Below are 14,207 nucleotides of genomic sequence, written 5' to 3'. Positions count from 1 at the left end.
TAAGAAATATAAAAAAATATAGTGACTTTTAATCACATGAAAAGATTCAGAACAGAGAGTGAGAGGAAATTGATACAACATTTTCTCAGGCTATTTGCAATATCTATCAAAATTAGCAATGCATATACCTTTTGACTCAGCAATTCTACCTCTATAGTTTATAGAAATGATACATTCACACATGTACACAGATGCATGAGAATGTTCCTCTCTGTATGTGGATTGTAAATTCCTCAAATATCTCATTTTCTGCTCTCCATCCCTAGAACAGTGCCTGGCACATCTTGGGCATCAATACAAACTTTAGGAAAGAATGAAGAGTAAGAGGCTGGAAAAAAATCTAAGTCCCACGGCTGAATAATTACGGTACTTCCTCTAGCGGGATACTGTACAGCTATTAAGGAGTGAGATCCAGGCGTGCAGATACTGAACTATCTCTAAGGTATAATGTTAACAGACAGCAAGGTGTAGAGTAGGGCAAATTGTGCACTACTGTTTAAAAAGAAACAAATGACATACACATGTGAGTACATAGATAAATGTGGAAACATGCAAAGATGTCTGAAAAGGTTCATAAGAAATTAGCAATTATAAGACGGGGGACAGGGGTGTGAGAAACTTTACTATATATCCTTTTGCAGTATTTCTTTTTCTAACGTGCATTACCCATTCTAAATAACTACATAAATGAAAGGCTGTGTATGAATGCACTTCGTATCAGTTTCTTCGTCACCATTTCTACAGGGACGTTACAATTCTATCACTCAGCATAGTCAGAGCAAGCCTGGCCTCACCTTATACACACAGTTCAGGCTTGTCTTCCTGCCTCTGCACCTCACCCTTCCAACACCCTTCTTTTGCCTCAGGCCCAGTCATGTTTCCCCACATTAGAACGTGCAAGAGAGGAGCTGAAGAGCTATTTCATACTGTGGTAAACGGCTGCCATGGCTCACTGCCTTGCTTCTCTTAGGAGTATTGCCATTTTAATAGGGTCAAAGTCTTGAGCCCAAGAGACCTGAGCTCTGATTGAACAGACTGCAGGCACTGGCAGCTATTCAGTGTGCGAAGCAGAGGCATTCAGCAGCCCTGAGCATCCGCACCTGCCCCTTCCTGAGTAATAACAGGCCAGAGAGCTGAATGGGAGGGTTTCGAGAGGCACTGACTGTTGGTTCCCCTCCTCCAGGAAGGAGGGGCTGGGATGCGTCTTCCCTGGAGGTGGCTAAACACAGGCTTGCGGAAGTACCCTCACCAGCGGCCTGACGGGACTCGGTCATGATGTGCAGAGAAAGAGGCATGGTGACACGGCTGTCATGGCTATTCCCAGCCCTGCTGGCTTTTAGAGAGGATGGATGAGGACTCAGGGGCCAGTTCCATGACCTGTAGGCCCCATGTTCCTTATCCAAGCCCTGAGAATACACCTGAGAACAGGTGGAGTCAAGTGGGCATTCGGCTCATCTGAGGTTACAGAAGTTGGAAGAGCTGAAAAGTTTATTTCTGCACAGATCCAGCCCAGAGCACTGTCCAGGTTCTCCACCCTGGGACCCCTTTGGACAACTCGGGGGGGTCTTGTAAATTAATTTTTGATGAAAGTTTCAGTTTAAGGTTTTTGACCAGCAGTCTCTTGCGGACATATTTGTAAATACTATCATGTTTCTGTGAAAATGCGTTATCAAATAAAATGGGAGGAAAACACCTTTTCTAGCAAAGAAAAGCAAAAGAGCAAAAAAAAAAAAAAAAAAAAAAAAAGCTGGGGCCTCCCAGCAGTGTCCCTCCTTTCTCTGGGTGATGCTGCTCTGATTTTCATCACTGCCTGCCCCTCTCCAATGCTGCTGAATACACCTCACTTCAGGGGCCCTGACTGGGCTCCCCCTCCACCCTTACACCCCTGGTCGTTGTAGGGGGCTCAGGCATAGGCTCGGGACCTATTTGGGCAAGTGTTGGGCTGCACCCAACAGGCCAGCAAGCCTTGGAGTTCCCCAGTCATGAGACGGAAGAAAGAACCCAGATACAGCAACAGAGACATCAACAGTTTCATCAGATAGGGGAAACTTACAAGTCTGAAGCAAAAGGTCCTGGAGTGACACCCCACTGTGTACAGTAGGCAAGACACCGCTGCAATCTTCACTGCTCTGGGGAGAAGGAGGCTACCATTTACAAGGGGAATTAACATCAAGTTGGCTCATCAGTAACCAGGGAAACCAGTGTCTGGGACAGGAGGCAAGCATGTAGGCAGTTCCTGATTAAGCCCTATAATTAAGAGGACTGGTTGGTGATGTGAGTGAAGCAGGGAAGTACAAGCTGGTCGAGCAGGGGAAGTACAGAGAGCACGAGAACAGCCATCTTGAATGGCCTGACGGTACAGCAAGTGAGTCACGAGGAGCTGTTGGTGGTGTCTTGGAGAGAAGCTCTCACGCTCTTCTGAGACAGCATGTTCTTCCCTCCCTTGCTGGGACTCTGAGAGGAAGCCGTGGCCCCAGAAGTTGCTGGTGCCATCTTGCCATCCTCGGGAGAGTGAGCCTCAGGATGAAGGCAGAGATGAGGCACAGAAAGAAGCCAGGTCCTTGAGGATACTACTGACCTGCTGGCTCACGACCTACCTGAAGCCTGCCCTATCCAGACCTTTCCATTATAGGAACCAATATGCCAACTTTATTGTTTAAGCCAACTGAAGCATGCTTTTGCTGCCCCAGTTGAAAAATTCCTAACGGATTGCTGAGGCAGGTACTACTGCAGGAACCAAAGAGCTATAAGGCTGCCCATGGGGGTCTGCTCATGCCAGGGACAGGGAACACCTCCGCTGCCTCTAACCTGAGAAGACCATATTGGCAGCTTCCACCAGCGTCAGGCTGAACCAGGTGGTGAAGGGACACCCTTCCCCCAATGACTCCCAGCCTGGCTGTGGACCTTCTCCAGCCACAGGGGCCAAGCCAGGCCGTGAGCCCAGATGAGAAGTGACCTGCCCAGGCTGGACAGCTGTCAGCTGCACTCGCTCAGGCTCTACTCTAAGAAGAGCAGATTCAGGAGGAGTGTGAGGGAGAAAAGACCCTGCTAGAGGAGAAGGAATCCCTAAGATAGAGACTGGAACCCGGGCCATGGCTCAGAGGAGGATCCAGGGTAGGTAGCACCACTGGGGTGGATGGGATCTCGCAAAGGCCCGAGTACCCTTATTGGCAACATTTTCTCTCCCCGTGGAGGCTTGGAGAGCAAAGTCTATGTCAGTAACTAGAAAAAAATGAAGACGTCCCCTATTTGTACGTGAGTTTATGTGCCATTACACGTGATGTAATACCACAACTTCTCCTTTCTGGATACTGACGTTGGCACAGAACATCTCTAAGGACAGTCAGGAGCTGCTAACAGTGGAAGGGAGCTGGGGGCAGGAGGGGCTAACTCAAACTGTAACTCTTTTGGTTCCTTTCTGTTTTCCTTTGCAGATGGCACAGCGGCTCAGAGCTCAGACCTGGAGCCAGGCTGCCTTGTTTGAAGCGCAGCTGCACCAGTGTGAGCTGAGGCCAGCTGCTTCACCCCCGCCCCATGCCTTGGGGGTATATCCTCCCTCACAGAGTCGTTGGTGAGGCTCACGTGCCCTAATATCTACACATAAGTAAAGCACTTCACAGTAATGGCTATGATTGCGATTATTGTTATTAACTTTAAAAATTTAGGTGTAATTTTTTTTTAATGCATTTATTTGGCTGTGCCAGGTCTTAGTTGCGGTGTGCCGGATTTCAGTTGCAGCATGTGGGCTCTTGGTGGCTGCATGCGGACCTAGTTCCCTGACCAGGGATCGAACCTGGGCCCCCTGAATTGGGAGCACAGGGTCTTAACCACTGGACTGCCAGGGAAGTCCCTGGATGTTATCTTGAAAAGAATTCAATCAGCTGTGGATTTCTTTTCACAAATGATGAGAAGAGATAGTAGGGACTAAAAACTGCTGGGTCGTTATATAAAATCTTAGCTATTACTTTTAGCCTTCTTTTTTTTTTTTTCCTTTTTTTTGCGGTACACGGGCCTCTCACTGTTGTGGCCTCACCCGTTGTGGAGCACAGGCTCCGGACGCGCAGGCTTAGCGGCCATGGCTCACGGGCCCAGCTGCTCCGCGGCATGTGGGATCCTCCCAGACCGGGGCACGAACCCGTATCCCCTGCATCGGCAGGCGGACTCTCAACCACTGCGCCACCAGGGAAGCCCCACTTTTAGCCTTCTTAATCTCATCTTTTATTGGAGCTATTGGCAAGTCAGAAAATGTGACTCTATTGCTTTTTTATTCTTCACCGACCTAGGTGAAGGTTGGTGGAATTGGGAGACTATGGATAATCAATCCTTGACTATTGAAAGCTGCTTAACCGTAGCTCAGGTGTGACGGAGGTGATCCTTATCTCCAAGCCGTGGAACTAGAAATGCTTGTGGAGAAAAGCGTTGTGCAGCTCACCTGGTTCTTTGGGTTTGCACCTAGCATGCTCGAAGTGACCTCTTGCCTTTCGTTTTGGTTCACCCTGCAAACCTGCACATTTTCCATGCTGTATCCATGGCCCACAACGTCTCTCCTGAAACCCCTGGAGGGAGACATTTGACTGGTGATGGAAGAACAGAAGCCCTGCTCACTCCGTCTGCTGTCCTGACACTTGGCTTCTTTACCTCTCCTTTGAGGGTGCGTGGGACTCATGGGGGAATTCCCCGTGTCCTCAACGCAGGGCCCATAAGCTCCCTGAGGCTCACACTGGCTGCAGCAAGTCCCCAAAGATGGCCTTTTGCTTTGGGAACAAGACCAGTGGAGCTTTCAGTGTCATGCCCACACCCCGCCAGACCCTCAAGGGCAAGGCAGAGGCTTCAGTGCCAAGGGCACTAGATGTAGGTCTAGGTTGCAGTGGGACAGCTGACAATTGTTTTCTGAATCTGTGAGGGCAAGGAGAGAGCATTTCTAGCTGAACCTAGTGAGACTTACACAACTAGAGACAAGGTTCTTTCTAAAAGAGATGTGAGGGACTTCCCTGGCAGTCCAGTGGTTAAGACCTCACTTCCAATGCAGGGGGTGCGGGTTTGATTCCTGGTCAGGGAGTTAAGATGCCACATGCCTCACAGCCAAAAAACCAAAACATAAAACAGAAGCAGGGGACTTCCTTGGTGGCGCAGTGGTTAAGGATCCGCCTGCCAATGCAGGGGACACAGGTTCGAGACCTGGTCCGGGAAGATCCCACATGCCGCGGAGCAACTAAGCCCGTGCGCCACAACTACTGCGCCCACGCACCTAGAGCCCGTGCTCCGCAACAAAGAGAAGCCACCGCAATGAGAAGCCTGTGCAGCTCAACGAAGAGTAGCCCCCGCTCGCCGCAACTAGAGAAAGCCCGCACGCAACAGACCCAACGCAGCCAAAAAAAAAAAAATTAAAAAAACACAAAAAACAGAAGCAGTATTGTAACAAATTCAATAAAGACTTCAAACATTGTCCACATCAAAAAAAATTTTTTAAAAAAGAGATGTGATAGGAAACAAAGTGGTTGCATTTATTCCTTTTAACCGAGGGAAGATTTCACATGACACAGTTTAGGTAGAGAATGACATGGATGTGTTTGGAAGCCTTGAAATCCAAGTGAATACGGTAACCAGCACAATCCAATAGAACTTTCTGACGAAAATGTTCTACATCCACACAGTCCAATATGGTAGCCACTAGCTACAAGTGACTACTTAATGCTTGAAATCTGGTTAGTGCAAAGAACTGAATCTTAAATCATATTTAATCTTAATTGATTTAAATATACATAGCCACTTGTGGCTGGTGATGATCACAGTAGACACATAGTTATAGACAACTGACTTTCACTACAATAATGATCTGGGGAAAGAAAGAGAAAGTAGTATTTTTGGGAGCTGTGTTTCAGACACAATGCTGGATACTTTCTGTAACAGAATTATCTCATTTAATCCCCACAATTTAGAGGGGTAAACTGGGGGCCAAAGAGAGGTAAGTGACTTGCCGAAGGTTGCATCCCTAGAGGGGTCACGGAAGGGGTTCACACTTAGGTCTGGCCCATTCTTTCTCCAAGCACCATTTTGTATGTGCCACAACCAGAGAGACTCAGGATGGATTGGAGGGGTTTAGGTTACAGCAACGAAGCTAATTAAGGCCGGAAAATATGACCTTGTTGTTAGGGAAGTTGGGATTATCTTATTTCAAGATAAGAATACTGAAGGAAGCACTCAATCTTTAGTACTAAATTGAAAGATTTAATTCTTGGAAGAGAGTGGCCGGCTGCCTCTGGCACCACTAGTGAAAGTGGCACTTAGTTCTGGTTAACGTGGGGGCCATGGGAGGATGTAACAAAGTCTTAGTTGTATTGTGGGGGGCACTCTCTCCACATCTCAATAAGCCTGAGTGGACTTAGGTCCCCGTGGGCCAACTCTGGTGCAGGAGGAACTCGACAGCCTTAGGACACTGTGTGAGTAGCATTTAGGCTAACCAGAAACTGGTGGCTTCTAAAGCAGAAGCCTGTACTCAAATTACATGTAGATCTCAACACTGGTGTTAGCAAAAGCACACAGTGTGGACAGCCTCTCTGCTGGACCACTCTTGAGGCGGAGTTATTGCCAAGCTTGAGCAGATGAAGAGAACTGTTATGCAGTTCTCTGCTCCACTTACCTGTGGGCATGAAACAATTCTTTAAAAATCCACCATGTTTCACGTTTGAAACTAAAAGTAATTTAGATTGTGTAGCTTTGAGGAAAAAAACCCACAAAACTCCTTCTCTTGCAAAGACTTGACAAGCCCATTTTGACGCACAATTGCCAACAGATAGTTTTATAAAATGTAATGAAGTGAACACAGTCAGTATTGCATGTATAGGATTTTGCAGTTTTCCAAAGTAAGCCCTCATTTTTGGCATGTCACGCTAGTTAAGAACACAACATCACTGTAGACCAGTTATACATATTCTGGTGAACTTGGCATGGGCTTTTGTTTTTCCATCACTCCCTTAAGACAGGATGTTTGCCATTCTGAGAATGAATTAACATTCTATTCGATGATCTGTAAACTGTGATGTGAAATAAATTACAAATTGGGACTGTTTTAATTTCCCAAGCAAAAAATATTTAAACTTGAAATTATAAAGTTTACTCCTTCCTATTTGAGAATATGCATTACAGAGTGAAATAAAGGAATTTAAAGTGTTTTTTTCCTGGCAATAATCTTAGAATTTTACAGTCTTCCAAGAAAAATCTCCAGTAGTTGTTAGTATTTGTACACCATAAACTTCCTGGAGCAACTGACTTATGAAACTGTTTATGACACTACTGTTCACCAATCAAACTTGCATAGAGTATGTTATCAGGGAAACCAAAACCAACTTCACACGCCACAGAGGAAGGCATCTGCCCACGTATGGCAGCCTAGATAACACAACAATATGTTAGAACACCCACATTCCATTCTGCTTTTCTTTCCCTCCTTACCATTCTTTCCACAGGTACATCACAGGGCATGCATCTAATAGTGAGAACAAAATGCTGATAAGTAAATCATCTGAGTAATACATAGATAACACAGTTGCCTAGACAATTTATATACATACAGAGGTCAGTTGTGTTTCTTAGAATGTAATGATGCAGTGGGTGGATCTTCAAGGCAGGAAACTATTCAAGACAGGCTGGATTTGTGGTGGGTTTAGAAGAGACAGCAAGTTGGGAGAACATCAAGGGACAGGCCGTTCCAGGCAGAAGGGGTTTCTGAGCAAGCAAACCTGGGGCTGCAGTGAGGCTGGCTGGAGTGGCCAGGGGCTACCTGGGGTAAAGGCAAAAGGTGGAAGACCTGGTAGCCCAGAAATGGGATTTGTTCTTAGAGGTTCCTCAGAAGTTCTGCACACCTAGGCTGGAAAAAGCATACAAGTTGGATCATAGGAATATTCATTTTTGGAAACAAATGTTCGTGAAAAATAGTTTTCATTGGTAATAGAATTATGACCAGGTTTTAGGATAAGGAGCTACTACTGCTGGCTAGAGTGAGATTCTTGTCTTTTGATTCTTTTTTTTTTTCTTTCTTTTTGCTGTATGCGGGCCTCTCACTGCCGTGGCCTCTCCCGTTGCGGAGCACAGGCTCCGGATGCGCAGGCCCAGCGGCCATGGCTCACGGGCCCAGCCGCTCCGCGGCACATGGGATCCTCCCAGACCGGGGCACGAACCCGTATCCCCCGCATCGGCAGGCGGACTCTCAACCACTGCGCCACCAGGGAGGCCCTTGTCTTTTGATTCTTAAAGGACAAACAAGTACAGTCTAGCGCAAAGGGCTCTTGTCTGAGAGGCAGGAGGAATGAGGTCTAGTCGCAGCTCAACCACCCAAACTGGCTTCAGTCTCTTCTGTGTAAAATGCCAGGCGTGAGATGAACGCAATGATAATCAGAGGGAACTGCCAGTTTGGAACACGGTGGTTGTACCCTCCTTTAGCTGTGCCTACCCAGTGCAGGGAGACTTGCTAAATTGTCTTTTCTTGGGACTAACCTCAGTGACATCTTCCCACCTTCTATAAGAAGCCCTGTGCCCTCTTACTAGCATGCAAGTATCACATATTTTAGGTTTAAAAAATCCATTCCCCCCCCACATCAATGGTTTAATGGATGGGCCTATCATCTGAATTCAACAAAACAATTGAATGTTTGAAATTTGGTAAATGAGATGACTCAGATTTGAAATGGTGAGTAAACTGATGTAGCAGTCAGGAGAGTCTGGGTTCCCTGCAATAATGAATATGCCAAAATCTCAGGGCTTAAAATAGCAAAAGTTTACTTGCCGTTCTCACTATGAGTCCATTACTGGGTTGGCTGGGGGCCAACCAGGGGCAAGCTGATGGAACAGCTTCCTCAGGAGCCTGTTCCTTGCTGTGGCTGAGAGCAGAGACAACTGTCCTCAGGCTCGTGAAGTTCCTGCCAGAAGTGACATGTCACTTCTGCTCACCTTTTATGGGCCAAAGCCCATCACATGGCCAGGCCTAACTTCTTCAGAGGGTGGGAAGGTACAGTATCATTACGTTCCCCAGGAGGTAGGGAGCTGAAAGTATTGGGAACAGCACAAATGCCTACCACCACGTAAGTGCCAGGAGAGGCCCAACTTCATCATGAGTCTTTTGTATAACGTTATTCTTCTGCTAGGCCTGCCCTAACAAAATGCCACAGACTGGGTAGATTAAATAGCAAAAATTTTTCTCACAATTCTGAAGGCTAGAAGTCTGAGATCAAGGCTTGGCAGTACTGGTTTCTTCTGAAGCCTCTCTTGTTGGTTTGTGGATGGCCGTTTTCTCCGTGTCCTCACATGGTCTTCCCTCTGTGCCTGTCTGTGTCCTAAGGACACCAGTCATATTGGACTAGGGCCCACCTTAATGACTTCATTGTACCTTGTCACCTCTTTAAAGTCTGGGGGTTAGGACTGGATTTGGGGTGAGGGGTGGGTGGAGCACAATTTATCCCATAACGGATATCATGTTAAAATTGGGGCCTGTCTCATTAATTGGGGCTATGACAATGCTAGGAGTATACAGAACTTTTGGATACATCTTATCCCTATACTTGGTGCCAAAACTCTAATGAAATAAACTTCTGCAAACCAATTATTTCTTGCTATGACCTTTAAGACAGATGCTGTGATTAGAATTTAAAAAAAATTTTTTTTAAGAAATTTAAATTCAATGGCAGGCCTATGGAGAAAGTTTCCCTAATTCATCGAACACCCTAAACTCTTTCTGAACTTATTAGATAGTACTGATTTAACTTTTTACTGGCTTAGTAATTCTCTTGTGATAGGTATATGGTAGAAAACCACAGACCAGTTAACTCTTCTTGAATACTTCCCTGCTGTTCGACACTGACCTAGGCTAGGGATTCTCGAACTTGCCTATATGTCAGAATCCCAGCAGGTCTGGGATGGGCCTGAGGTTTTGCATTTCTACCAAAGCCCCCAGGTGCTGCTGGTACTGCTGCTTCGGGTCCAGGGACCAGGCTTCAAGCAGGGCTGGATTAGGAAGCTGTGGCTGGGGTGAGGCAAAACCAGCTTCACGTGCCTTCTCATCTGGGTGCCTGTGTTGGGGGGTGCTGGGAGCTACCAGGTTAATGTAGGTACGCACACTGGCACCTTCCAGGCACTGGCAGACAACAAGCCAGCGAGAATCATCTAACCAGGACCAGCTCTTCTGTGTTTCTTCATCACTGCACAAACCATGTAACTGACCTCCCTCACTCTGCACGAGGCCTGCCTCCTCTTGGCTCACTTTTCAGTCATTCTGGTTTTGTTTTTAGAACAGAGTGTCCTGGTAGAACATTCTTTTTAACAGTTATGCCAACTCCACCAGTCTTGAGAAAGAAAAAGACTTACCCAAATCCTTTTTCCATTTCCAACAGTTCTGTTGTCACAAACAAAAATTCCTTGGGCCCAGGGTTAACTTCGACCAGTTCTGCTTTGGGCATCACGGAGCTCCCTGCCGAGACACAGCATGGCAGCCTGTACTCGCTCTCTTCTTGACATCCCTGCCCTCCTACTGGGGCTGCAGGCTCTGGCCCTGCCATTAGGACTGGTGGTTTTTAGTTCCCCAAGGAGCAGGGACAGCCAGGGAGGTGACAAGTGTATATGCCCAGAGGTGGCTGAGGCAGACACTGTTCTCTGCCTACCCAATATCCGTTCTTCTTTTCTTCCTTACTAAGCAGATCCCAGTGTTGTGTTCAGGGTGGCAATGTGTCCCGTAGATGCTGTGGCAATGCCCTTGCAGCCAGCAGTAGCTGTGTGACCCAGTACTGACCAATGACATCCAAGGAGTTTCTGCATGGGGCTGCCAGGAATGGCTTTTAAAAGGGGCTTGGCTCAGCTGGGGTGCTCTTATGCCCTTCCCTTTCCCTTTTTTTCCTTCCTGGAATTCAGGTGCAAGGCTTGGAGTTGCAGCAGCCACTTTGCTACAAGAGCTGCACACTGAGGAACTTAGAGCAGGAAGAAAGAAGGAGGCTGCCTCTTTCATTGCGGAGCACAGGCTCCAGACGCACAGGCTCAGCGGCCATGGCTCAAGGGCCCAGCCGCTCCGTGGCATGTGGGATCTTCCCGGACCGGGGCACGAGCCCGTGTCCCCTGCATCGGCAGGCGGACTCTCAACCACTGCGCCACCCGGGAAGCCCGAGCCTGCCTCTTGAATGACTTCCCTGCAGCTGCTGATCTCCAGACTTCCTCTTCTGTGAGAAAACAAACCCCTTACTCAGCGGGGCCTCTGTCAGGTCTCTGGTTACTCAGTTACCCGCGAGGGCTCTGCCGCAGGCAGCGTGGTGTCTGGGAAGGAAAAGAAGTGATTGGGAAAGGACATGCGCATGCTCCCTGCCACTGATGATGATGATGATGATAAGTGGTAACCACCATTTCCTAAGCACTTACTGTAGCTCAAGCATGATGCCAAGCCCAGGACACACAGAACCCTGGAGTTGAAAGGAATCTCAAGCAACATCCAGCCTCACCCTTTCCCCTGTGGCTGGCAAACTTGGAAGTGGCGAGGGGGGTGGAGGACTTGCATGGGAGCTGGGAGCTGAGCATTCTGTATAGAAAGGATAAATCATGTCTCCCAGTTTCCAAATGTATCAAGACACTGTTGTGATTAATGTAATAGAATAATATATATAATAATATATATTAATATGTAGAATGATATATAATATATATTAATATAATAAAAGCATCGCTGAATGCAGAGGTTGTGACCATGATGAATTTTCTGGTGCGTGTGTGTTTAAAGGGTTTTCATACCCCAGGAGTCATGACCACCTCCTCATGCAGACCTGCCCTGTGCTGTTCCTTCTCCTGAGAAAGTTCCCTGGGAATCTCAGGGCCTTTCTTAGCTTGAGTTCAGCTCTGCCTCTGGCTAAGTTCTACCACTGATCTGGTCCACATGAGGGCAGTTGAGAATAAGCCCCTCCAAATATATGGAAATCAGCAGTCGTATGTCCTGGTACCTCTTACCCCATTGTCTCCTCGACCTAGGGTGACAGCTTGTCCTGGTTTGCCTAGGATTATCCCAGCTTTAAAACTGAAAGCTCTGGGACTTCCCTGGTGGGCCAGTGGTTAAGACTTCAGCTTCCAGTGCAGGAGGTGTGGGTTCGAACCCTGGTCGGGGAGCCAAGATCCTACGTGCCTTGTGGTCAAAAACCAAAACATAAAACAGAAGCAATACTGTAACAAATTCAATGAAGACTTTAAAAGTGGTCCACATCAAAAAAAATCTTTTAAACAAAACAAAACAAAACCCTGAAAGCTCTGTGTCTGGAAACCTTCTCAGTCCTGGGCAAATCAGGATGGTTAAGGGCCTAACCCGTACCTGTCTACCCTTTTTCAGGCTAAGCAATGTGTTTCCTAAAATGTTGGTAGTAGAATGAGGTGTCTCCTCCCATCCTGTTCCTCCTCTCTGGCACACTCCAGCTTGTCAATGTCACTCATAAAATGCAGCACCTGGAACCAGAGACAATAGTGTTGAGTTCAGCAGACCTGTCAATGCAGTCAATCTGTAACCAACTGTACAACCATTGGCTCGTAACTGTACACGTGGTCAATTAAAACCATAGGGCTGGGCTTCCCTGGTGGCGCAGTGGTTGAGAGTCCGCCTGCCGATGCAGGGAACACGGGTTCGTGCCCTGGTCCGGGAAGATCCCACATGCCGTGGAGGGGCTGGGCCCGTGAGCCATGGCCGCTGAGCCTGCGCGTCCGGAGCCTGTGCTCCACAACCGGAGAGGCCACAACAGTGAGAGGCCCGTGTACAGCGAAAACAAACAAACAAAAAAACAAACCATAGGGCTTATTTCCCTCAAGTCTGGTTTCCCTGCTCATACCCTGGATTTGGCAATTGGCTTTTTCGAACTAATGGCAGTTTGTTTTTTAATTTATTCTAGTTTAACATTTTGGCTTGGGCCCAGGCATCATTCTTGTTCAGGTGATGTGAACTGTGAGCATGTAGCGTCTCTTATTGGTGGTCTCACCCCTGCGTGCCACTTCTGAATATTTGATAAACACTTCTATGCTCTCATCCAATTGTTGATTATGTTTGACAAAGAGCCCTGGGGCACAGCACCGAGACATACTTTTAGAGTAACAACAAGCTGTCAGTCAATAATCTGTAGTTTTCTTGTTCAGCCACCTAGGAATCCATCTCACTGTGTTTTGGCCCTTGGGGGTAAACCACAATGACTTCGAGCATATGCTCCTGAAAAATAAAGATACTTTAGGGGCTGAAGCCTTTCCCAAAAATGCGAGGGTGTCACCAGGTCAACCCCACCTGAATGAGCACAGATAGTTGAGGCACTGACCCTATAATTACGTGGGCGGTTTACTCCCTGCAAAGCCCTAATGGTCAATTGACTCCCTTTGGTCACTGACAGGTCTTTGAGTCTCCTCCTCTCACCAGAAATTATTTAGTAACCCCCTGGGGAGTTCAGATCGATTTGCTTAGTATTCCAAGATTTTATTCTGTCACATAAAGAAATTGGTACCGTGGGATATATTATACTTTCAAATGTATCCTCTTAGAACTTGTGTTTTAACTTTTCTATTCCTCTACCTGTTCCTATAACCTCGATTACAACTGAGCTATGGCCTACAGAGAAATGCCCGGGTCTTAAATATGCAGTTCCAAGAGTTTTGACAAATGTATGGATCCACATAACGAGCACCCCAATCAAGATACAGAGCATGTCCATCACCCTAGGAAGGTCCCCTCCTTTACCCTTCACACAGTCTAAGGCTCTAACATGGCAACAGATCTTAGGAACCATGCAAATATAATTAGGGTGGAGTAAATAAGCTATAAAAATAAAATTAAGAGATATACATGATTTGAATGTCCCTCCTACATTCAACTGTCCCTCCAGTTTAGAATGTCCCCCTCTCTCCATGGGGCAAGGTAACCAAGTGTTTACTACATTGTTTCCCCACAATTCCCATTGCATAATTTTTTTCAAATAGCTCAATATGTCATAACAATTAAAGCGTTTATTCTGTGTTGTAACTTGTAGTATTTAACAAATATGTATATAAAATTGAATCTGTCTGGACATGAGTGTCATTAGGTATGTAAGGACCAATGTCATGATAATTGATTGGCAGAATTGACCCATGAAGCCTGCAGCCAGCCGAGGTGCAGGAGTGGGTGCTGGCTGGCCTCCACCACTGGTTTGTGTTGGCTGCTGTTTAAGGAGACCTGCATT

The 14,207-nt window shown here is 46.9% G+C and overlaps 1 long non-coding RNA gene across 1 annotated transcript in view; it reads right to left on the bottom strand.

The window, feature by feature from the left end:
• Positions 1-5,483: 5,483 nt before the first annotated feature.
• The window catches only part of LOC309806097, a 50,144-nt gene continuing 41,420 nt past the window's right edge, over positions 5,484-14,207 (bottom strand). The window contains exons 2-3 of the long non-coding RNA XR_014294343.1: positions 10,357-12,459; positions 5,484-7,867 (exon numbers count right to left, since the gene is read on the bottom strand). This is a non-coding gene — a long non-coding RNA (uncharacterized lncRNA). The remainder of the gene's footprint in view (positions 7,868-10,356; positions 12,460-14,207) is intronic.

Source organism: Mesoplodon mirus, assembly GCF_964341445.2.
Source record: "Mesoplodon mirus genome assembly, chromosome: 6".
In the NCBI taxonomy this organism is placed as follows: Eukaryota; Metazoa; Chordata; class Mammalia; order Artiodactyla; family Ziphiidae; genus Mesoplodon; species Mesoplodon mirus.
This window is presented reverse-complemented; position numbering and strand designations above follow the sequence as displayed.